Source organism: Camelus ferus, chromosome 12, assembly GCF_009834535.1.
Source record: "Camelus ferus isolate YT-003-E chromosome 12, BCGSAC_Cfer_1.0, whole genome shotgun sequence".
Lineage (NCBI taxonomy): Eukaryota > Metazoa > Chordata > Mammalia > Artiodactyla > Camelidae > Camelus > Camelus ferus.
The window spans coordinates 55169048-55192525 of NC_045707.1; the positions used below are offsets into that span (position 1 = coordinate 55169048).

The window sequence follows — 23478 nt, forward strand, 5'->3', positions numbered from 1 at the left end:
ATTTGTTATGGCAGTAGGCTGGTTAGGGAAGAAGACTAGACTTTGTAATATCACTGAACCAGAGGGTGAGATTGCCATTTTGTTTATTTTCTTGCTTTTGGTCTTACTCAGCCTAGACTCAGTGACAGCCCTGAGCCCAGAAGTATTCAGAAAGAAAACTCTCCAAGGGAAGTGCTCATATTCTGGTTCAATAAGTGGGAAAAGGAAATTTCTAATGGTCAGAAACAGTGGGGAACATACTATTTTTCTTTTCTTTCTCTCTCTTTTTCCTTTTTTTCCCGTCTTACCCCAGTGACTGCTGTGGTGGTGGTGGTAAAAGTAGAACAGAAACCACAGTGGTTGTCAGGCAGCTGCCGTAAACTGAAAGGGAGGGAAACATTTGTCTCTGACCACAGGAGCTGTAGTCCAAGAGCTTGAGCTGAATCTCCCCTGCTTATCCTCTCTCTCTTTATCTCGATAGTTGGCTCTAGATGTGGACGTAGTTACAGCAAGTGTGAAGGAGAGCAGAAAAGATAAAGAAGTGAAGCCCTGGGTAAGCAAAAAGAGGGAGATTGCAGAGAAGAGGGAGCTCAAGAAAGAAATCCCTTAAAATTGTTTGTGATATTCTATGTTTACTCTCAAGCTGCACTGCACAGACCTGTCCCTAAACAAAATACCAAAGATTTTGAAAACTGAAATACAGATAAAAAGTTACCATCAAAGTCACAGACTGCCTACTGGGTGGCATATATGGAAGACAATTTCAGGTAACACTACAAGGGCTTTTGGAAGTTACAAAGTGATAGTTACACAATATTAGATAGAAGTGATGAGAATGGGCATCCTTGTCTTGTTTCAGATTTTAGGAGGAAGGCTTTCAGCTTTTCACCACTGAATATTACTTTGCCTGTGGGTTTGTCATAAATAGCCTTTATTTTGTTGAGATACATTCTCTCTCTTACCACTTTGGTAAGAGTTTTTTTGTTTTTTTGGTTTTTTTAATCATGAATGGATGTTGAATTTTAGCAAATGCTTTTTCTACATCTATTGAGATAATCATGTGGATATTGTCTTTCCTTTTGTTGATAATTATGTTATATTGATTGGTTTATGTATGTTGAACCATCCTTATGACACTGGGATGAATCCAAATTGATCATGGTGTATGATCTTTTTTATGTGTTGTTGGATTTGATTTGCTAATATTTTGTTGAGAACTTTTGCTTCTATATTCATCAATGATAGTGGCCTATAATTTTTGTTTTTGGTTTTGTCTTTGTCTGGTTTTGGTATCAGGGTGGTGGTGGCTTCATAGAATAACTTTGGGAGTGTTCCCTGCTCTTCAATCTTTTAAAAGAGGTTCAGAAGGATTAGTGTAACTTCTTTGTCCATTTGGTAGAATTACACAGTGAAGCCATCTGTTGGTAGAGATTTTATTTTTTTATTACAGATTCTGTTTCACTTCTAGTGATCAATCTGTTCAAATTATCTGTTTCTTCTTGATTCAGTTTTGGTGGGCTGTATGTTTCTAGAAACTTGTCCATTCCTTCTACATTGTCCAATTTGCTGGCATATAATTGTTCATAATATTTTCTCTTTTTTTCCCCTGTATTTCTGCAGTATTGGTTTTATTATCCAATCTGCCACTCTATCTTTTGATTGGAGAATTTATTCCCAAGGTAATTATTGATATATATGTATTTATTGACATTTTAGACGTTGTTTTCCAGTTAATTTTGTGTTCCTCTTTGTTCCTTTCTTTTTGTTTTCCTTTTGTGGTTTTCTTTTGTATTATGCTTGTGTTCTCTTCTTTTTGGTTTTTGTGAGTCTATTGTATGTTTTTGATTTATGGTTACCCTCTTTTTCAAGTATGTTAGCCCATTACTGTATCTACTCTTTATGCTCATATAGGCTTAAACACATTCTAAAAAAAAAAATCTACATTTTCTTACTTTCTTCTCCCACATTTTATGATTTTGATGTCCACTTTTACATCTTCGTGTTTATTCTTTTGCTATTAATTATAGTTATCATCACTGTCACGAACTTTTTTTTTGATATTTTATAATCTATGTGCTGCCATATTTAACTGATTTTCTTTCCAATTGTGATTTTCTCTCTCCTATAGATTCTTGCTTCTTTTATGTTTAGAAAAGACCTTTCAAGATTTCATTTAGGGTAGATTTAATACTGATGTTATTTAATACTGCTGTTAATACTGCTGTTACTGCCTCAGTTTTTGCTTGTCTGAGAAATTCTGTATCTCTCCATTTATTCTAAATTATAATGTTGCTGGGTACAATATCCAAGGGTGCAGGATTTTCCCTTTCAGGACTTCGAATATATCTTGCCACTCCATTTTGGCCTGCAATGTTTCTGTAAAGGAATCAGCTGATAGCCTATAGGGATTACCTTGAAATTAACTCTTTGTTTTTCTCTTGCTGCCTTTAGAATCCTGTTTATCCTTAACTTTTGCCATTTTAATTATAATATGTCTTGGTGTGGATCTGTTTGGGTTTATCTCGTTTGGGACTCTCTGTGCTTCCTGTACCTGGATATCTGTTTCTTTCTCTAGTATGGGAAGTTTTCATCCATAATTTCTTCACCAACATTTTTTATTCCCTTTTCTCTTTTTTCTCCTTCTGGGATCCCTATTATGCATAAATTGGGATGCTTTATATTATCCTGTAGTTCTCATATATTGCTTTTTTTTTTTAATTTGTGTTTCTGTCTGCTCTTCTCATTTTATCTTCCAGATCACTTATTTGTTATTCTGCATTATTCAGCTTGCTACTTATTGCCTTTAGTTCAGCTTTTATCTCAGCAAATGAGTTTTCTAATTTTAACTGGCTACACTTTATAGTTTCTAGTTTTGGGGTTTTTTGTTTGTTTGTTTTTGTTTTTAATAGTAAGCTGTATTTCTATTGAAGGCCTGTCTTTATTCCTTTAGTATTTTTATTACCTCTTTTTGAACTCTAGGTCTGGTAGCCTGGCCCTGTTTCATTGATTTTTCTTTCAGGGGAATTCTCTTGATCTTTTATTCAGAAGTGGTTCCTCTGCTTCATTTGACTTACATTTCCCTTACATTTCCCTGACTCTCTGTGTTTAGGAGAAACAGTTATCTACTGTGGTCTAGGAGGGCTGTTTTTATGTGGAAGAGCCTCTGTGAAGACTGTGTGTGCCTCATATTTTTGTTGCTAGTCATGTTTTTAGTATGTATGGCTACCATATCTTTACTCCATGTGTGCTGGCTGTTATCTCCTTGATTGGGTGTTTTATTGGTGTTGTGGTGACCAGGGCCTGTAGTGGATGTTGAGAGGGGCCTCCCCTTTGCTCTGTGATTATCACAGTCCTGTCAGGGGCCGGGTCTGCTTTTCAGTTGTTTGAATAGAAGCCCACAAATACATTTCTGAACTGCAGTGTGAGGTAGGCGGGACTGGAGTGCTTCCACTGGGACAGAGCCTGCTGAGTGTTCCTCCTCAGGAGCTGTCCACTGGGGAGTGTGCATAGAGCTAGATTTAAAGTACAAACTTTTAACTTAAAACTTTAAGTGTAAAATATAGACTTTTAGAGAAAAACATAAGAGAAAATATGCAGAGGATTGTTAGATGTCACAAAAAAAAATCCCTAAAGAAAAATTAAGATAAACTCAACTTTTCCTCAGTGAAAGACATTTTTGAAGAGCAAAGCACATACTCAGAAGAAATATTTTCCAAGCATATTATTATATCTGACAAAGAGTGTGTATCTTAATACAAAAAGGACTCTCAAAGCTTGATAGCAAGGAAAACAACCCAGTCCATATGTAAGCAAAAGACTTGAACAAATACTTCACTGAAAGAAAATAAAGATGCCAAATAAGCTCCTGAAAAACACTCAGCATCACTATCCATTAGGAAATTGTACGTTAAAATCATGACAGTGTACTAAAACATACCCATTAAAATGACCAAAATAAAAACAGTAACAATAAAAAATAATAATGAAAGTGATAATACCAAGTACTTCCAGGTAAGGACATTCAGTGACTATATATCTCATAGACGTCTAGTGGAAATGACAAATGGTACAGCACCTCTGGAAAACAGTGTGTCTTTTCCTCAGAAACTTAGACATCCACTTATTCTATGATCCAGCAATATTAGTCCTGTGTATTAACCCAAGGTATATGAAAACTTAGGCTCACACAGAATCTTACACAAATGTTAATTGTAGCTCTATTCATGATATCCAAAAAATGGAACCAACTCAAACGTCCTTTCCTGAGTGAATCAATAAACAAAACTGTAGTGTATCCATATGATGGAATACTACTAAGCAATCAAAAAGAAACAAGCTGCTTATTCATGAAATAATAGGGATGGATCATAAGTGCATTTGTAAAGTGAAAAAAATCCAGTTTAAATGGCTGTTTACCTCAAAATTTGACTTGTATGACATGCTGAAAAAGATATAAGACAGGGGTTGAGAGTGATCAGTGGTTGTGTGGTGTTAGAAGCAATCGTATGGCTATAAATGGACAGATAACAGCAGAGAGATTTTTTTTTTAATGGAGTGGTTAAAACTATTACATATCCTAATTGTGGTGGTTGCACAAATCTATACATGTGTTAAATCTCATAGAACTGTACACCAAAAAGAAAGTCAACTTTACTGTATGTTAATTTTTTAAAAATGTTTTTAAATGTTAATGGGTTTCATAAAGGGTCTGGAAGAAGACCATCCTCAACTCAGTGCTACACTGAAGTTCTGCCGTTGCTCAGTTTCTTACAACTAATCTACTCACAACTGTGCTTCGAGCTTTCAAACCAAGATCAAAATCCAGAGCACGAGGCTATGCTTACCATCCCATTTTATTTACCTCCCACCTCCCACTCATCTCTTTTTTACTCTTCTTAGTCCACCTGCAAAATCTTCCTTTGTCTTCTGTCAATGCTTCTCTCTCTCTCTTTAATTATAAAACGGGTGCTTATTTGTGCATTTTAAGGGAGAATTATTTAGGGAATGACAGAAATAAAGAGTGGGTCTAAATGTTCTTATTGAATATTCCCAATTTGATAGATATCTTATTGACAAAAGAATAGGCTTGAATTTGAAGTTAATAGGGTCTAGAACTAAGATTTTAAGTCAGATATATTCTAACTTTAACAAAATCTGATTTAACTGTAACATAGTATGGAATTGATAGTTTTTTTCAGTACAGTGTAGGCTTTGTAGTTTCTAATTAAAATTTAATAAACATTACTTCATTTGAAATGTTCAAGTACAATTCAAAATTAACAAGTGTTTCTTATTCATATTAATTAACATCATTTTCTTTATTGATTTTTAACTTTTATGGAGCGCCTTCTAGAATGAAAGAAATATGGGTAATACCTCTGGATTTTTTTTTAATTTTTATAAAATAATATAAGTTTAGTTTAGCAGTGATTTATTATTTTCACTCCACCTCAGAAGCAGACTTCTATAGCAAACTGAGTTCATACTTTTGCTATACAGAAATTCTGCCAACTGTTACTGTCACAATGTTCATAAAAACATCATTATATGCAACTGTTAGCAGCAGTACATGTTTAGTGTACCAAACACTTGAATTTTTAATTCAGATCAGCATCTGGTTTTGCTCTTGTTTTACCACTGAGGAAACTAAGTTTGATTGACTAAAGAAAGATCAGTTAATACATGATGGTTGAATTAGATGTTACCATTCATAAATAACAATATACCTTCATTCAAACTACCCAATTATAATACAACTTTCCATTTGTATTTGTTAGTATTACTACTCTTAAATTTATGGTTATAACTTTGTTTAAAATGTTTGCTATTTCAGAAATTTTATTCATAATGTTTCTCTACTTGCTGTTATGCTAAAATGTTTAGAAAATGAAATAGTAAACAGTGGGTGGTGAGATATCTTCTTAATATTTGTTTGGTATTGGTTGTTGAATCTGTTTCAGAGTTTTGCTTTGCCAAAACATTTTATAATGGTCTTATCTGATCTCAGTATGAACTCATTATTAGCTTAATACACATACAGATAGATATATACAGAAACAATTGTAGCTATGGATTTCTACATTGGTTGGTACATATACATATATTGCTATCTCTGTTCACTGAGAGGGTTTAGAAGTACCCAGTAGCAATAAGCACATCTTGGTTTCTAGATACCATTCACCAAAAATGGGAATGGAAGTTCCTTGGAGAAATGGTTGATTCTAGGAGTAGGATAGGGAAAACACAAGACAATCATGGAGCATTTTGCAATATCAAAGCATGAGAAAGGCTGGGAAAGAAACAGAAGGATGGGAGCCTGTCAGAGGAACACAGGAACCACTGAAAAAGCTCCCAATGACCAAAGCTGGAACACTTTAAGCAACAAAATAAATAATGATAATATTGGGTTATAAAGCAAAGAATAAAATAAGTATCTAAGCCCATGTTGATATAAATAAGTGACAAAATAAGTTTAAAAACAGAAGAGAAAGAACCTATATTGTCTATAGAATAATTCCAAATGCTAAAGGTAGGAGGAATAAAAATATAACAGAAGGTCATTGGATCATCAACAAATCTACTGATGAATGCTAAAATTAGTGGATGAAACTTTATGAAGCATCAATATTTTATAGCCTCAAAGCATCATAATTAGTTATTTAGTGATCTTAACTTATGTGAAAATTCCTTGATAGTCCTCCCTCCAGGAGGTAGATATTAATTCCTTTTCCCTTCAGTGTGGACTAGACTAAAGTGATTTGCATTAAAAGAATAGAGTATGGAGAGTGGAAGATCTTAATTTTGCAATGGTAAAACCTGACACACAAGTTAACAGAATGATTTAAGCTAAAATTACCAGAAACTCTTCACATTGACATTATTTATCCTCTGATATGATTTAATTTGAAGGGCATTTTCACCTCTGTGCTACGCTAACAAATCCATAACTACAGTCTAATTTTGAGAAGATACTAGACAAAATTTGATTGAAGGAAGTCTGCAAAACATCTTATCAGAATTATTCAAAACTGTAACAGTCATTTTTTTAAAAAAAGGAAAGACTGAGACATTGTCACAAATTGGAGTACATATGATGACTAAATGCAGTATGGTATCCTGAATTTAATCCTGGGATAAAAAAAATGACAATAGAAAAATTGTTAAAATTCAAATGAAGTCTATAATTTGTATTGTACCAATATGAATTTTTTTTTTGATTTTCATAAGTTTACTATAGCTATTTAAGATGTTAACATTTGGCGAAACAGGGTAAAGTCTATATGAGAACTCTGTACTGCCTTCACAACTCCTCTGTAATTCTAAAATTATATCAAAATTTATACAGGTGAAATCCAAATGATCAAGTAACAGGAAGTGGCAGTCAGATCAGTAGTAATCATGAAAATTTAATGAAATTCTACAATGCACACACAGCAGATTGGCATGAAACTAAAGAGACTGGAAATAATACATGTTGGCCAAAGTATGGAGCAAGAAGTTCTCTGAGACACTCCTGGTAGAAGTTAAATAAGTATAACTTCTTTGGAAAAGTGTTTGGTTTTATGTGGCAAAGTTCAGCATATACTTATCCACAACCTAACAGTTCTACTCTGCGGTGGATGTTCTACAGAAACTCATATACATGTACACCAGAATAAGTGTCAAGAATATCCACAGCAGCATTGTTAGTACTAGCCCACACCTCAAAACCATTGAAATGCTCACTGATACTAGAATAAAATTGTTATATGGTCATACAGTGAATTAACAGACATACAACAATCACATGTACTGAACCCCAGCCATATGTGAGTATGTATGTATATCGTAAAAACAATACTGAAAGATACAAATACAAGATAAAATGTACAATATGATTACATTTATTAAAAGGTCAAAAATACACTAGTATATCTTTTGGGGGACATATGCATAGATAGTGTCTTAGTCCATTAGGACTGCTGTAACAAAAATATCATAGGCTGGGTGACTTAAACAACAGATACATTTCTCATAGTCCGGGGGTTGACAAGTCTACAATTAAGGTCCCAGCAGATTTGTTGTCTGGTGAGAGCTCACTTCCTGTTTCATGTTGCATCTTCTTCCTGTGTTCTTGCTGTGGATGAAGGGGTGAGGGAGCTCTCTGGGGTCTTTTTAATGAAGGCATTAATCCCGTTCATGAAAACACTGTCCTCAGGAGCATGTCACCAACAAAAAGTCCCACCTCCAATTACCATCACATAGAGGGTTAGAATATCAACATATGAATTTGTGGTGGGGAGGACACAAACATTCAGGCTAAAACATTCAGGTGGTAAAAACATGAATAAAAACAAGAGTAATTACCATCATGGTCATCATGTGTTACTTGTAGGAACCTTTTGGGATACATACTAGATGGTAAAAATATTTTTAAAATATGAAGCTATTTATCATAAATGTTAGCATTAGTAGTTACTCCTAAGGGGTGGGGTGAGATCGAGCAAGAACACATAAAAGACTTATGTGTAGATGGCAAGTTTCTCCCCAGCCTAGTTGGTGGTCACTTGGGCATTGGTTTTCCAGTTATTTGATATGCTGCATGATGCAATTTTATGCACTGTCTTTATATATGTTATTTTTCATATTTTCAAAGGCAAATGCATAAGTGTATTTGTTTTAAGAAACCCAGAATCCAAAGTAAGATTTCAAAATCTATGATACTCCAAAAATAACATTTGTACAATTAATGAATAGAAGAAAATTTGATTAAGCAGAAGTTAACAAAGTGCTTACTTAAACTGTCATTTGACTCTAAATTTGAAAATTAGGTATGGAATAGAGTCTCTACGAATGTGAAACACATTTTTCCTTATATTTTGTAATGTAGAATCTTAAATTTATGTGAAACTAGGAATAACGGTTTGGCTTACCATCCAGTCTAAATATTCAAAATTACTGCCAATCTGAAAGATTTGATATAATATATTCAGACTAAGCTGATACACTAAAAAAGTGAACACCAATTATAGGGACACAATAAAATCATAGGGGAGGTAGAAGAAGTAACACAATATTATAAGTTTCACTTTTGTATCATTTCCAATAGTTTGTTATTCAGGCAAATCATAATCCCAGAAAGATTATACCCTCTCTGTGGCTAACTACAACAGTCCAAGTAAAATATTTCAGTCCTTCGTGGGCTAGGTTATATAGCTAAAAAGTGGGCTAGTCACTAAATAGATCTCTTTAAGTCTCTAGACAGACTTAACTCCTTCACTCACCCATTATGGACTTTCTATTATTTTTTTTATAATATCTGCTGTCATCCCCACTTGCCCAGTTGTTAACTGACTCTAGGGTTTAAATAAATCCAGACCATGAGAAGTTATCCTGACTCCTTTTTTTTTGGTGCTGTAGTAAGATTTTCTCACAGTCTTGTTTGATAGTATAGCTGCCATTTCATAGAACTTTTTTTCTTTCCACTGAACTTTTCTGTCATTACCAATATTTCTTCATAGTTTGTACTTTTCCAATTACGTAAGAAAGGGGCGTAAGGACTTCCCAATATACACACTTGGATCCTGACAGCTCTTTCCACATCCTTTGTGGTATCTAAAACAAAGACTGTATGGATCATAGACATTCCTTTCGCCACTCCTGGATTTTGGTATCGCTTTGATGGATTCATGCTGAGTAACTTATCTCTCCACTGGACATCTGCTTTAATTTGAAGGCTGACCTATGGGGACACATAGTCACTCCAATTTCACTTAGAAAAGCTCTCTTCTAATACCTCTCTTTCAATGCTTAGGACATTACACGTTTCCTCTGCATTCTATAGAACAACCTTTAGGCACATGAGGATTTTATCTCTTCATAGGTTCAGGTCATAGTTCCAGAATCCCAGACATGTAGGCATAGAGCTGGAGGCTGTTTTGCCAGTATTTCTCCACGTTGTGGGTGATCACAATTTTAGACCAAGGGTCATGTCAGGTTGATTTCACTCGAGGGCCTAAAGAAGAGTTTGCATGAAGTAGATGTCCTGGCTGCTTAATTGTCTCTTCTAGTCGTAAGCCCAGTCAAGGGACAGCCAGACATAGTTGAGTGGAAGTGGCAGCCCATAGATGTGTGACTTGTATTGAGAAGTATTAAAGACAGTGGCTTGTCTGAAAAATGTGGGGGACACTTTCTTTTTTTTCTTATAGCCATATAAGTAAGAATTTAATACTAAAAACAAAATCTAAAGTTTTAATACCTATCCTGTATAAAATTTTTAATTTAAATTGCCTTATTTTCAACATAAACTTTGAGTACTGTTATTCTTTCTAGACTATTAATTGCTAAATATTGTTATATCAAAAACTAAATGAAATGTATAACATAAATAGAAATAATATGTAGGGCACAAGACATGAGACTACATGAGAAAACACATTTTGAGTGCTAGTTTTCAGTTACCATAAAATTCAATTTTAGATTTGAAACCAAAGTTTTGCACTAAAAAATAAGTACTTGGTTTTCACAGCAATCATTTGTTTGTAGATTTTCTGTTTTGCCTTTTCCTCACTCACAATAAAATTTCATAAGATATTCTGAGAGAGAGAAATCAACAGTCCTGCAATATGTTGTAGCCTGTGGCTTCTGAGGGAAATTAATAACATCTGTAATTGGAAACTTTGTTGAAACCAAATCTCCAATGAATGGCACCACAAATGCTATTATTGACTCGGAAAATTACTGTCTAAACAAAAATGAAAATCCAAGTTTCAGGCCATTATTATTTCCTTGCCTCAAGTTAATTTACTCTACACCACTTTCCCCACTGATGACAGCCACCAGCTTTGATAAACCACAGAATATTACTATTCAGATGCCATAAATAGCACAAAACATACCCATACTGGAAAATCCTTCAAGATAGTAGCTCTGTTCTCATTCCAGACTGAAAATATTTTTTTTCAGGATGATAAACAGATAGGACAGCTAACCTCAGTGGCACTCTGGTACTCACTAGTATATAATATTTTAGTGTAAATATCTGTAGCATTATTTGTCTTATTTAGCACATAGGTCTTATCTGCATGTCCAGTAAATATTTTGAAGAAAAGAACATACTTGTAAAATAATAATTTTGTAAAACAATAGCAATAGTATAGAAAGCATCACTTTGAAATCATAATGTGTGTGCTGACAAATCACAATTTTTAGCTATTAAGCCAAGAGCCAGACTAGTCACAGAGCTTTGCAGATCCAGGAAGGAACACGTCATCTTGTTTCTTGGCCTCTCCTGTGGGTAGTTCTTGGTATTCTATTTTAACTGCAAACATCCACGTTTTTCAGATAAAGAACCTAAAGCTTTTAGAAACTAAGCAGCATTCTTAGAAGTAAACCGTTCATTCAAGAACCACAATTCCAGGTCTGGTCTACCTGAATTCAAGGTCTGTAATATTTCCAATCATGTGTCCTTGCTCTTCTCCCCTCTTCTCATCAGTATCCTACAGACATATAATCCTTATTCCTCAGTGTTATGAAGAGTATTCTCATGGTGTCCTGGATGATGCAGTGAGGTGTGAGAAGGTGCAGGTATGGAAATCAGGTGGAAGGCATTGGAACAGTTGGGCTAGAGGCAGTGGGCATCTAGAAAAGAAAAATATCATAAATAGAAAAAGGGAAGAAGAAATCTAAGTGTTATATATACAAAATATATAAGACATAATGGGTCTTTTAATGTAAGGTATGCAGAAGGAGGCTGCTTCACTCTATATGACTTTTGATGTCCTGATAGAAATATGAGTTAGGACAATTAGATTCATCTTTTAGAAACTTGGAATCGGAAAACATGAGACGAGCCAGTAGCTGCTGAGCACTTAAGAGGAAAAATGTAAAAACTCCAGACATTCAGAGAGGAGCAGAGATGTAATGACTGAGAGAAGTTCTGGCCCATGATAAATAGAAATTTGAATTCCTCATGGCTTTCAAATTCCAGTTGCACTCCATAAGAGGTCTGGATATATTTTGGTCTGTCTGTGGGTTTCTGTGAGATTACAGCATGTACTCATATAAAAACCACTTGCCTGAGTTGGTTCAAGTAAGTCTTTATTTTTTATTGAAAAAGAAAAGAAAGAAAGAGAGGGAAGGATGGAGAGAGAGAGAAAGAGAGAAAAAAGAGAAAGAGAGAAAGAAAGAGAAATAGAAAAGAAAAAAGGGAGGAAGGAAGGAAAAGAGAGAAAGAGAAAGAAAGGAAGGAAGGAAGAAAAGAAAAAACTAACTGAGAAGGAACACACATTGTTGAGAAAGGTCTGTGTTAATGGTGATGAAGCAAAAAGGGGTTAAAGATGTTAAGGAAGAAAGAAAGGAAGAAAGAAAGGAAGGAAGGAAGGATGAAAGAAAGCAACAAAGAAAGCAAGAAAGAAAGCAACAAAGAAAGCAAGAAAGAAAGAAAAAGAAAGAAAGAAAGAAAGAGGAAGGAAGGAAGGAAGGAAGAAATGAAACCAATGAGAGATAACTGTGGACAAGAGGTGCTATAGGCACAAATACATAACTGCTTTCCAGATATCCACTTACATGATCCCAGCTGAGTAATGAAACAGGACATCATGTATTCACATGGCAGAAACCTTAAGGAAATTTGTCTATAGATCAAGTTCAATATGAACCAAAGTGAAGGAAAGACAGGTCCCACATCATAGAGTGATTAAAAATAACTTTATTGTATCCAGGATAGTATTGTTTCTAGTATAAGGATTTATGCTTAACACCCTTCAACCTCACATTTTATTTTTAAAATTATATTAATGAAATTAAAGGTTAAAATGAAGCTACTTGCTTAAAAAAAAAGAAATGAAAATTGTATAAATTAACTATATAAGGCTAGGCTAAATACTATGAAAAATCTACTGTGAATACCAGTCTCGTTAAAAATAAATTGCAAAATTGGCTTTATATTTAGAAGGAAAAATAAATCATAGTCAGGAAAAATATTGAAAAACATTTCAAGGTAAAATTGGCTCCAGGCATGCCTGGTTTTGTCAGGAAGTGCTTACAAACTTTCAAGAAATAAATAATCTCACAGTTATATACCAGTCTAGAGAGGATAATCAATATACCTATGTATCTATCATCTATCTATCTATGTATAGCATATGTGTAGATGTGCTAAATATAACATATACATATATATATATGTATTTACCTTAATAAAATAAAAAAATTTTGAAATGTAAATACATTGACATAATCATTATAATTAAAGCCTTCATTGTGTTAAAAAGAAAATTCTATGTTAATTTAGCTATAAACAAAGGCCTCCAGTATATCGTATTATTGCTTGTTTTGAAGTAGGAAGTAAGGATTCTGCAGATAAAAAGTAATCTTTTTGGTTTTATACCATAACATTTTTAATGCTGTCTTAACCTAACTCATATTCACCCAGTAATACGTAGCCCCAATGTCAGGTATTCCTTAGCCAAAATGTTCTCCAATCCTTTATTTTGAAATTCTGATTTATCTAATATATATATTCCTCTATCAGAATGCTTGGGAGCATCTATAGAAAGATTAGGCAAGAGATCTAAGTGGTTATGCGGAAGACAGGTGGGGAAAAGAGAAGGGAATAAATCATTGTGTTCTAGTCTGTGCTAAGCATTGTGATGATTACTTTATCCTTAATCCTCATAAGCTAACAAAGTAATTATTCACATTTGATAGATTACAAAATAGAATCAGAGACAGTTAATCTGACTTTACTTCGCAAGTGCTTTCCCGTACAATAGAGCAAGCTATCACTCTAAATGTGAAAACAGTAGATCAAAATTCAAGGTGAAAAATCTCAATTACATTAATGAAGGACATTAGAGGACAGTGGTTAAGACCACAGAGTAAAACTAGACAGTCTGGTTTCAAATTCAGTTCTGAGATTTATTGTTTGTGACCTTGGGCAAATTTCATAACCTACTGTACTTTAATTGCTTCAACTTTAATGAAGAGATGGTAATAAATCCTGCTTCCTAGTGTATTATAAAAGACACAAAGAGTATACATATATATAAACACCTAGGAAAATGCTTGGTACTTAGAGCTTTATAGGTTTGCTAGTAATTGTTTCATAAAATTAAACTTAGTAGGGAAAAATAAGAATTTTCTGTCTTATAAACCAGAACATACTTCCTGGTCACTGTTGTGCCTCTTCTACAAACAAGACACGGTGAATCCGCTAATTTCTTTTTTCTTAATTCTTCAGTAGTCTTTAACTATCTCAAGTAAAGTGAAATTTCCTATAGCTTTTTTTTTTTTTTTTTGAGTATTAATATCCTTCTCTAACTTAGAGCAATCGCCCTAGGTAATAGTTAATTTTTTGTGTCATTTGCCTGGGGCCACAGTGCTCAGGTATTTGTTCCTGTGAGGGTGTTTTTGGATGAGATTTACATTTAAGTTGGTGGACTTTGAATAAAGCAGGTTGCTGTCCATAATGTGGGTGAGACTTATCTGATCAGCTGATGGTCAGGATAGAACAAAAGGTGTGACATCCCTGAGTAAGAGGAAATTCCCCAGCAGAATGGAGAGTCATCCAGTATGTTGCAAGTATAATAGATATTTTTCCTTTTTATTTCTGAGTGTCATTCTAGGGTATAGGTGTACCACATTTTATTTAATCAGTCACAAATTGAAAAATATCTGGGTTATTTTCTGCTGGGGTTATTTTCTGCTGAGTTTATTATGAAAAAGCTCCATTGTATAGTAGTTGTATGCGTAGTTTTTTTTGTTGTTGTTGTTGTTTAAAGAAACTGCCAATCTGTCTTCTGGAATTGTCACTTTACATTCCCACTGACTATGCATAAATGATCCAGTTTCTCTACATCTTTCCAGGATTTGATGTTGTCTCTATTTTTCCCTCTTCTGATAGGTATTCAGTTTCTCGTTATGGTTTTAATTTGTATTTCACTAATGGCAAACAGCTATTCATATGCTTGCTTGCCATTTGTTTATCATCTTCAATAATATGTCTATGCCCATTTTCTAATTTGTTTGTTTTTCTGTGAAGTTAGAGTTCTTCATATGTTCCAAACACTAGGCCCCTGTCAGATACATGTGGTTTGCAAATATTTTATCCCAGTGTGTAGCTTGTCTTTCCATCCTTCTAGCAAAGTGTTTACCAAAGCAAAAAGTTTTAATTTGATAAACTCTAATTTATTAATTTTTCCCTTTATGGAATATTCTTTTGGAATCAAATCTAAGAACTCTTTATCTAACCTTAGATTTCAAAGATTTTCTCCTAGATTTCTTTCTAAAAGTTTTCTGGTTTCATGATTTATATTTAGGTCCATGATGCATTTCAAGTCAGGGTATATTACAATCTTGAAAGGGTAACATTCTAGGCTCACCCCAAACTTTTGCTGGCATGTATGCAGGTGGGGTCACATTTTTTTCCTGTGGTGTTTGAATGGAGTACAGCTGTTATTGTCTATAAATTTCTTGGGCTTTTGCTTAGAGATAGCAGACTTGGGGGAAGTTTTTATTGGTTGTTTTGCGGGCGGTTGCTTATTTTTTGTCTGTTCTTACTGGCATTTCTGAGTTGCTGGCTTCTTATCTCCATGTCTGAAATATATGAGGCCAAAAAAAAACCTAGGGAACTCAGCACCGTGTCATTCACCAGATCCCAAAGTGGCTAGTCAATCTGCCTCATTCTCTTCACCTTTAGAGTCCTTTTATGTTTGCTTTATATATAATATACATGAGTTTTAGTTATATTAAATAGTAGGAACAGAGAAAATTGTGTCTACTACCTTTTCCCAGAAGTGGCAATCCTCACTTAAGATTGAATTTGCATTTGTTTCTTCATCTTATAAGATAATATAGAAATACAGTCTTACACATGAGTTCACTGTATGAATTTAATAAGTTAGTATATTTAAAGTATCTATAAAAGTGTGTGATATAATAAGCACTTAATATTTGATGTATATAATTAATATATAATTATTTCTCTTTTATGTCTAACTAATGAATTCCATGTAGCTAAATAGAATCCCATGTTAAAGATTTATGTATGATTTAATTCACATGCACAAACACAAGTTGAACTGTAATAGATTCAGAATAACAATACTTTTTAATAATTGAAAGTTGTCCTTAAAATCACAAAAATTGCTCCTCTTTTCAAAATACATGTTGTATCTTTGACTATAAATTCTATAAGTGAAGGAAACAACTGAATTCCCCTAGGCCTATTAAATGGGATGTCATTGATACGTGTGTTGGATGAATGATAGGCGTTTCAGAATTTAGTTTAGGCTGTAGCCTAAATCTCCTATTTTTTATGATGGCATGAAAAAGGAACTGAAGCTTTCTCTGTCTCCTCTTTTTCCTTTCTTTTCCTCTCTTCTGTTTTTCTTCCCTTCCTTTCCTGAACAATTTAGTCCTACAGGGCTTAGCAGGGCTAGGCATTATATGCATCTGGATTTAGGAGAATCACAGTAGTCGAGTGTTAATCCAGAGCCAGCCTTTGCATGAGGAAGAAGTTCAAACTGGTGGGTAGCTTTGCTCAAGAGCCAGAGCCCAGGAAAGATAAGGAAGCTGTCTGATTGAGGGGCTTGGAGTTTCACAGCTGCAGTGGCCTGGGGTGGTATATGGGAGGTTGCCCAGACAGGTTGCAGGGTGAGGATTAGAGGTAAGGAGGTACCCACATATGAAAGGGCAGTCAGGTGCAGGGTGTCAGAACCCAACCAAAAACAGAAGGAAATCTGTGCAGGAAGGCAATATTGAGAATTTGGTTATGTACAGGAGGACCATTCAAATAAGTATATTCATGGTGTATAATGGGAGCCAGGTGTCTCACTGTCTGAGAAGGGAGTCATGAATTAAAAAAAAGAGAGAGAGAAGGCTAGTAAGCCTCGTGGTTTGGGACCGGTATTGATGGTATCAGTATGAACTCATGGTCTTCGATATAAATTTAAATAGGTAGAAAAATAAATATAGATGTATAATTTAGTCACAAGCTTTGTACACTAAGCTCAAGATTAATGAGCACACTTCAAGACATGGCTTTACATACCAACATCCACTAAAAAGAGAAACTAGAACTTTTTTGGAAAAAAAAGGTTGATTCCAAGGCTGAGTCAGGGAAATTTCAAAGGACCCTGCAACATTTAGTTTATAAAATAACAAAGTGCTTAAAGAATAATTCAGCCTTGTCAAAAGGACCTAGAAATAGCTTGAAGGTTCTTTTGCTGCCTCAAATGGAGACACTGAGAATCAAAAAGTATATAATTATAATAACAGATCACAAACTGCTGAATAAAATAAGGGTGTATGTATTTGTACTGACTTTAATTAATGAATGTAGAATATTATGAGCAATTAGATATTTATGTAGCCTCAAATTACCTCACGACAGAATACTGCATTCTGTGAATTGACACACAATGACAGTGTGTCAATATCTGGTGATGTTAACATTGATCATTGATTGAGATGGGATCTTCCAGGCTTCTGTGCTGTAAATATATTATTTTCTTCTCTTTGTTGTTAAGAAGTATTCTACTGGGAGGTACTTCAAGGAAACTAGAATTTAGGATCAATGTATATAGGATTTAAACTGCTAATCAATATATTACATTTTCTTGTGTTTTACATTATTCTTCTGTGGATTTACAGAATGCATACTGAATAAGAATTACTCTGTATTTTTTGCACCCAGGTTTAGTCTCAGATGTTTTGGATACCAAATAGGTGATATTGAGATATAAATATTAATGAAGTAACTTATTACCAAACTCTCATCTTTTTGGAAACAGAACTTAAAGTATATGAATAGCTTTTACTTGTGAACCAAATTTTTCTTGGATTTATGTCCTCTCTATGGAGTATACAAGTCAATTTTTTCAAAAAGGAAAGGTTTATAAAATACATAATCACTATATGCCACATTGTGCTGAGCACTTTACATGTTATCTTAGGCATTTTTCATATTAACTCTTTCTGCATTTTGTAAATAACACATGGAGTCGACTATCACAAATACTTTATATTAGAGCTAGGATTTAAAACCACACTGCAAGAATACAAACCCCTTTTTGTGCCACAACACAACCAGCTACCAATTATGTGTTGTCGAGCAATTATTTGCCAGAAACTAAGGCATGATATTGAAATTTAAATTTCAAATAGCTTTTCAATGTTGTCCCTTATTTTTCCCCTACATTCACAAGGAAATAGTCTAATCTGCTCCATCCTCCTGGGTAAATGTCTTCCCTAACATAGACTTTTAAATGACTGAGCCCCATAACATATTCGACTTATAAGTTTTACCCTACTCCTTCCACGCTTAACACTTTCTCTTTCCACTTGTTATTTCTTCTTAAATTACCCACTCTCATGTCTTGGATTTCCTTTAAGAAACCAACTCAGTGTTTTGCATAGAGTGCCAGGCTTTCTGTAGATACTGATTTAGATTTAAATAGTTTAATAATAAGGTCAACTTATATCCTCTTCTAAAATTTATTCCAGCATTTAGATATATTACAAAAGAAGTAGTGAAATTAAAAGGTCTAAAGAAAACTGTGGCTGAAATGTTGCTGGAATAATTTAAGACAGATGATATAGTTAGCAACATGCATTTTCTGTAGACACAGAGCAAAATCCAAACAAGTGATTTTTTTTTTTTCACTTCTGACTAAAAGTTACAATGAGAAAATACTATCTTGTGGTGGGAAGAAACATATTTGAGGTTTTATTTTAGTGAGTTCAAGAAATGTTTCTCATTTTTCGTTTGAGAGGCAATAGTAGGGAGAAATAAGAAGAAATCATCCTTTCCTGTTATCTTTTCTGTAGACTAGATAAATTAGAAATTAGAAAAGAAAGTTTTTGTACTATCCAACAGCTGGAGGGTTTTTGGCATTAAGGACTGGAAAAAATTGAAGGAAAAGGAAGAACCTTTGATATAAAATAATTGGAAAGATACAAAGCTTTCTTTGAAGCCAGTTATACAAATTAAAGAGAGATGAACCAGGAATGGACAATCACTAATAATCAAATTGATAATGATAAAAAATAAATAAATATGATGTGATACATCTTATGTTTTTGCATTTTCAATTGAAAATGTAAAAAAAGAAACTCAGTAATATTCTGATACAGAGAAACTGTGAGCAAATGCTTAATAAATCTAAATAACCTAAATATGTTTCTGGAAATGATGTTATAAGTTGCACCTGACTAGTCCTGTCACAGTAAACAATTTTAAGCTGGACAGTGTGTATAGTGAAATTATTTTCAGCTCAACAGGCAAAATAATGCTATAACTCTGAGAAAAAGGAAGTTTATGAATTCAACTTTGGCACACATGCCGTACTTGCTGCCTAGAGTCAATTTCCTGACCACATTGCAGAAAACTAGAGTTTGAATAGAGCACAGTAAGTAGTGCTGCTGTGAGCACTGGGGTGCATGCATAAGATCAGTTTTTTTTAATCCTCTGCTACCTACACAGACAAGATTAGGGCTGTCTTTGCAAAGGGTCATCACTTTGAGTAAGAGCAGTATCTCTCAAGAGCAGTACTTGCCTCTCTCTACACCTCTCTGCTCCATGCAATAAATTTGGGGTGATGGTATTGTGCAGGCCACCATGACAAACTGTGCGCAATTAAAACTAAATTTTAAGTTTAATTTTAATTTAAAAAAATTTATTTACATTTTAATTTATCCATACCTACTCAGATTCAAGCAGAAAGTCTAAGAATTGTCAGCTATTTTTAATTTTGTAAAAGACTTCATTCTGGATTACCTTTTTTAGTAATCCACCAACTGACTCTGACTTTGTTTTTCATCCAGGTGCAGATACAACTAAAAAAAATTAAATGTACATTTTTTCATTAAATTTTGTCGTGGAACTTTTTATTGTTTTCTTCTACTCTCTTGCTTTTAAAAATATTAAAGTTCTAGAGTATATAAAATGATTAATACCATTTAATCATGATTAAATTGGACTTATCTGATGACTAGCAGAGTAGTTTAACATTAGAAATTTGACAAATTAAATGTGTCATTTTAAGAGCTTAAGGAATATGATCTTCCCAAATGATACAGGAAAACATTATGTTAAAATGCAAAAAACCTCCTAAGTAAAATTTCTTAGCAAACTAGGAATTGAAACTTCTTTAACCTTATAATGGTCACCTATAAAAAAGAAAAACAATTATTCTTATTGAAGAGAATTTTGAAGTATTTCCTTTGAAATAATGAACAAGACAGTTATGCCCACTATCTATTCCACATCAGGTGAAAATTGTACTGCAGGTTCTAGACAAAACTTTCTGCATGACGACTGGCATAGATTTTCAAAAATGTTAATGTCATTATAGATATGGTTCTTGGTTATAAGAAAAAATTGACAGTGGGGAAGACCTTAATATGAACTTTGTATTAGTCAATATAATTCTATCAATATTAAATTCCTATGAATGTGATAATGGTATTTTGTTTATTTATGTTGGGAGATACATACTGAAATATGTAAAAGTAAGGTCCCATTGTATCTGCAATTTACTTTTAAGCAATGTGCATAAATACGTGTGTGAGTGTTTCTATAGGTGTGAATTCACACAGAGAAAGAAAGCAAATGTTATTAAAGAGCAATTGGTGAGTCTAGATAAAAGATATATATAGGTGTTCCCTGTACTATTCTTTCCAATTTTCAGTATATTTGATATTTTAAAAATTAAGTCTTTTAAAATATAGTGAAGAATAAAATGGACTATTCAGTAAATTATACCAGTAAATAAAATATCTACATTAAAAAAGAGAGAAATGTGATCCATATTAAAGAATTATTTCCACATAAATTAAAATCTTATTCGGGAAAGAAAACTGTTAAAGATTTACAATGTAAGAGTATATCTTTAAGTGTAAAGACCATAAAGAAAATGAATGGTAAATATGAATGCCTTACATTTAGCAAAACAAAATGGAAGTAAAAGCCACATAATTGTGGTTCTCCCAGTGTATATAACTGTCAACAAATTAGTATCCAGGATATGTAAGAATGCTTACAGTAAATAAGAGACAAAAAAATTACAATAGAAAATTAGACAAAAGATTTGTATAGACAATTCACAGTAAAGAAATCACAAATAGCCAATAAACATAAAAAAATGTTTTTAGACTCACAATTATGGAAATTTTAATTAAAACTAGAGAGAAAACATCAGCTCACATTGTTTAAAGTAGCCAAAAATTGATATTGATGATACCAAGTATTTGCCAAATTTTTTGAGACATAGAAAGTTCCATACATGGTTGGTGAGGCTATGAATTAGCATAGTCACCATGGAAAACAAAATGGCACTTAAACAGATAAATAATAATATTCCCTCTACCCATTAAATCCACTTTAGATATATACCCCAGGGGAACTGTCACACCTGCACGAGGTAGAATGTGCAAGAATGTTCATGGCACCATTACTTGCAGTAGTTAAATCTTGCAGGCAGACTAAATACCCATTAGCAGTATAATGGTAATTTCTATTTTGTTGTATTTCTTCAATGGAATATAATACAGCAACTAAATTGTGTATATTAGAGCATATGTAACAACATAGATAAATCTCAAAAACCTAATATTAAGGAGTAAAGAACATTTTAGAAGGATTTTGTAGTGTATCAGTAATGAAACATGCAGACAGGTTAAATGTTACCTAGAGACATAGGCATGTGTAGAGATGTTTCACAAAGGAAGAAAATAATGAAGCCATAGAACACAAATAAGATGCTATCTGTAAGTTCACTTTTAGTCCTCTTTGAGATAAGCAAAACACACCTTCTACCTATTTTAAGATTTCATTGTACAGAAAGCCACAGAAGTGTACCTTAATTCTATCCAAACTAAGACCAAATTCCTTGCCTTGAGGTATCTCTACTAACTCTAATCTCAGATTTTCCCAAGAATGTCTTGCTTAAGCTCATTCCTTGACCTAGTTTTAACTGATCTCTCCATGTCTGTGTTTTTAATGTACACTCAAACTGACTTTCCAGAATTTGATCTTCTCCTGTGTGCTAGATTATTCTATTAACTTGGTGCTTCCAAGAACTGTTTCCTATAATTGTTTTTCCTTTCATGTGCCAGCATAGAGTTAGAAAAAAGTTAATTTATGCAAAATTGGAAAGGCAAAAATGAAATAGCAGTTGTTATTCTCTGAAGGCCATTGTTGGCTAAAAATGATAAAAGCAGATGTAAAGCTAACAGGGAGCTGGGTTTGTCTTCAACCTTCTCCATTTCTCATTTAACTCTTCTTCCCAACTGCCATCATTCCTGACACAAACCCACCCCTAAACACTTTGCTCCAGTTTGATAGAGACGGTGACCATCAAGAGCTAGTAAGGTGTCAGATTCCCACATAAATTCCCTTCTTGATTTCCAGTGAAGCAGATGGATATGGATATATCTAGTTTCCAAGTTTCCCTGAAAGCCTCAGCTGTTTCTCTGGTGTCCAGGTTGGTAAGTATTTCCCCCTGGTATGTAGATTCCCTTTTATTCCCCATCTCCTCACACAGTTGGGTATAAGTTAACTCCTATAATAAATTCCCTGTTTTTCAGTCCTCAGAGTAATTGTGCTTTCCTGATTAATCCTCAGTTGTTAAAATGAGCACCCCCAAACCTAAGTATATTCTCCCCTCCTCTGCACCTACTAATAAGATACTTCAGCTTTATACTGAACCAAGATATAGGAATATCTTCATGAATCTAACATGCTTTCTAGGTTGAGATCAGTTGATTAAGCTCTACCTTTCTCTGTTCTGGTGATTAAATTCTCCTTCATGTTTAGAAAATAATATAATCACACCAATCATCACAATGTGGCAGAGCAATAAGACTACTAGAGTAACCTTTTATTCTTAGAGATTCACCAGGCACTTTTTTCATCTTTCAGTAAATCTGATGAGGCTCTAACTATATTCCTGTGTTTAGAATGGAGCTTGTTTCAAGTATGATAAAGAGGACCATACTGCGTCCATGACAAACTGGTAGAATGCTGATAAGCCCTAGTGGTGTTGATTCCCTGTAGATGTTCTTCAATGTGTCTTTTCCTGCAAGAACGGGATCCAATTCTCATAAACACATAGGATCGCCCTGCTGATTATTGATGAGAATTAAACTTAGAAAGTATTCATGATTCAATTTCAGTAAAGCTTGCCAGAACCTTTTGGAGATGCAGTAGCTATCTTGGCAACCAAAGCTGCTATAGACGTTGTCGTATCTTGGACATTCTTGCTTCCAGTAGGTAATAATCAGTGTTTGAAACTTTGACCTAGAACATCCAAAAACTCATGGAAGTTGCTTTTTCTACTTGTAACCTGTATAACTGACAAGTCAGCTGTATAAAAATAATTGCTTTAACAAGAAACTGGGATTTTTGAGTGATGAGAACAAGGAAACCTATCAGTATATTGATAAAGAAAAATATAGCTCTGTCAACTCACAATCCTGTGTACTTTTACCCATTTTATAGCTGTATCTTTCCTTTTA

The 23478-nt window shown here is 33.8% G+C and overlaps 1 long non-coding RNA gene across 1 annotated transcript; it reads right to left on the reverse strand.

The window, feature by feature from the left end:
• Window positions 1–1054: 1054 nt before the first annotated feature.
• On the reverse strand, window positions 1055–22915 carry LOC116667757. The gene is made up of 3 exons (XR_004324786.1): window positions 22904–22915; window positions 10276–10286; window positions 1055–1574 (listed from the first exon to the last, which is right to left on the reverse strand). It is a non-coding gene; the product is annotated as an uncharacterized LOC116667757 (long non-coding RNA).
• Between the last annotated feature and the right edge of the window lie 563 nt (window positions 22916–23478).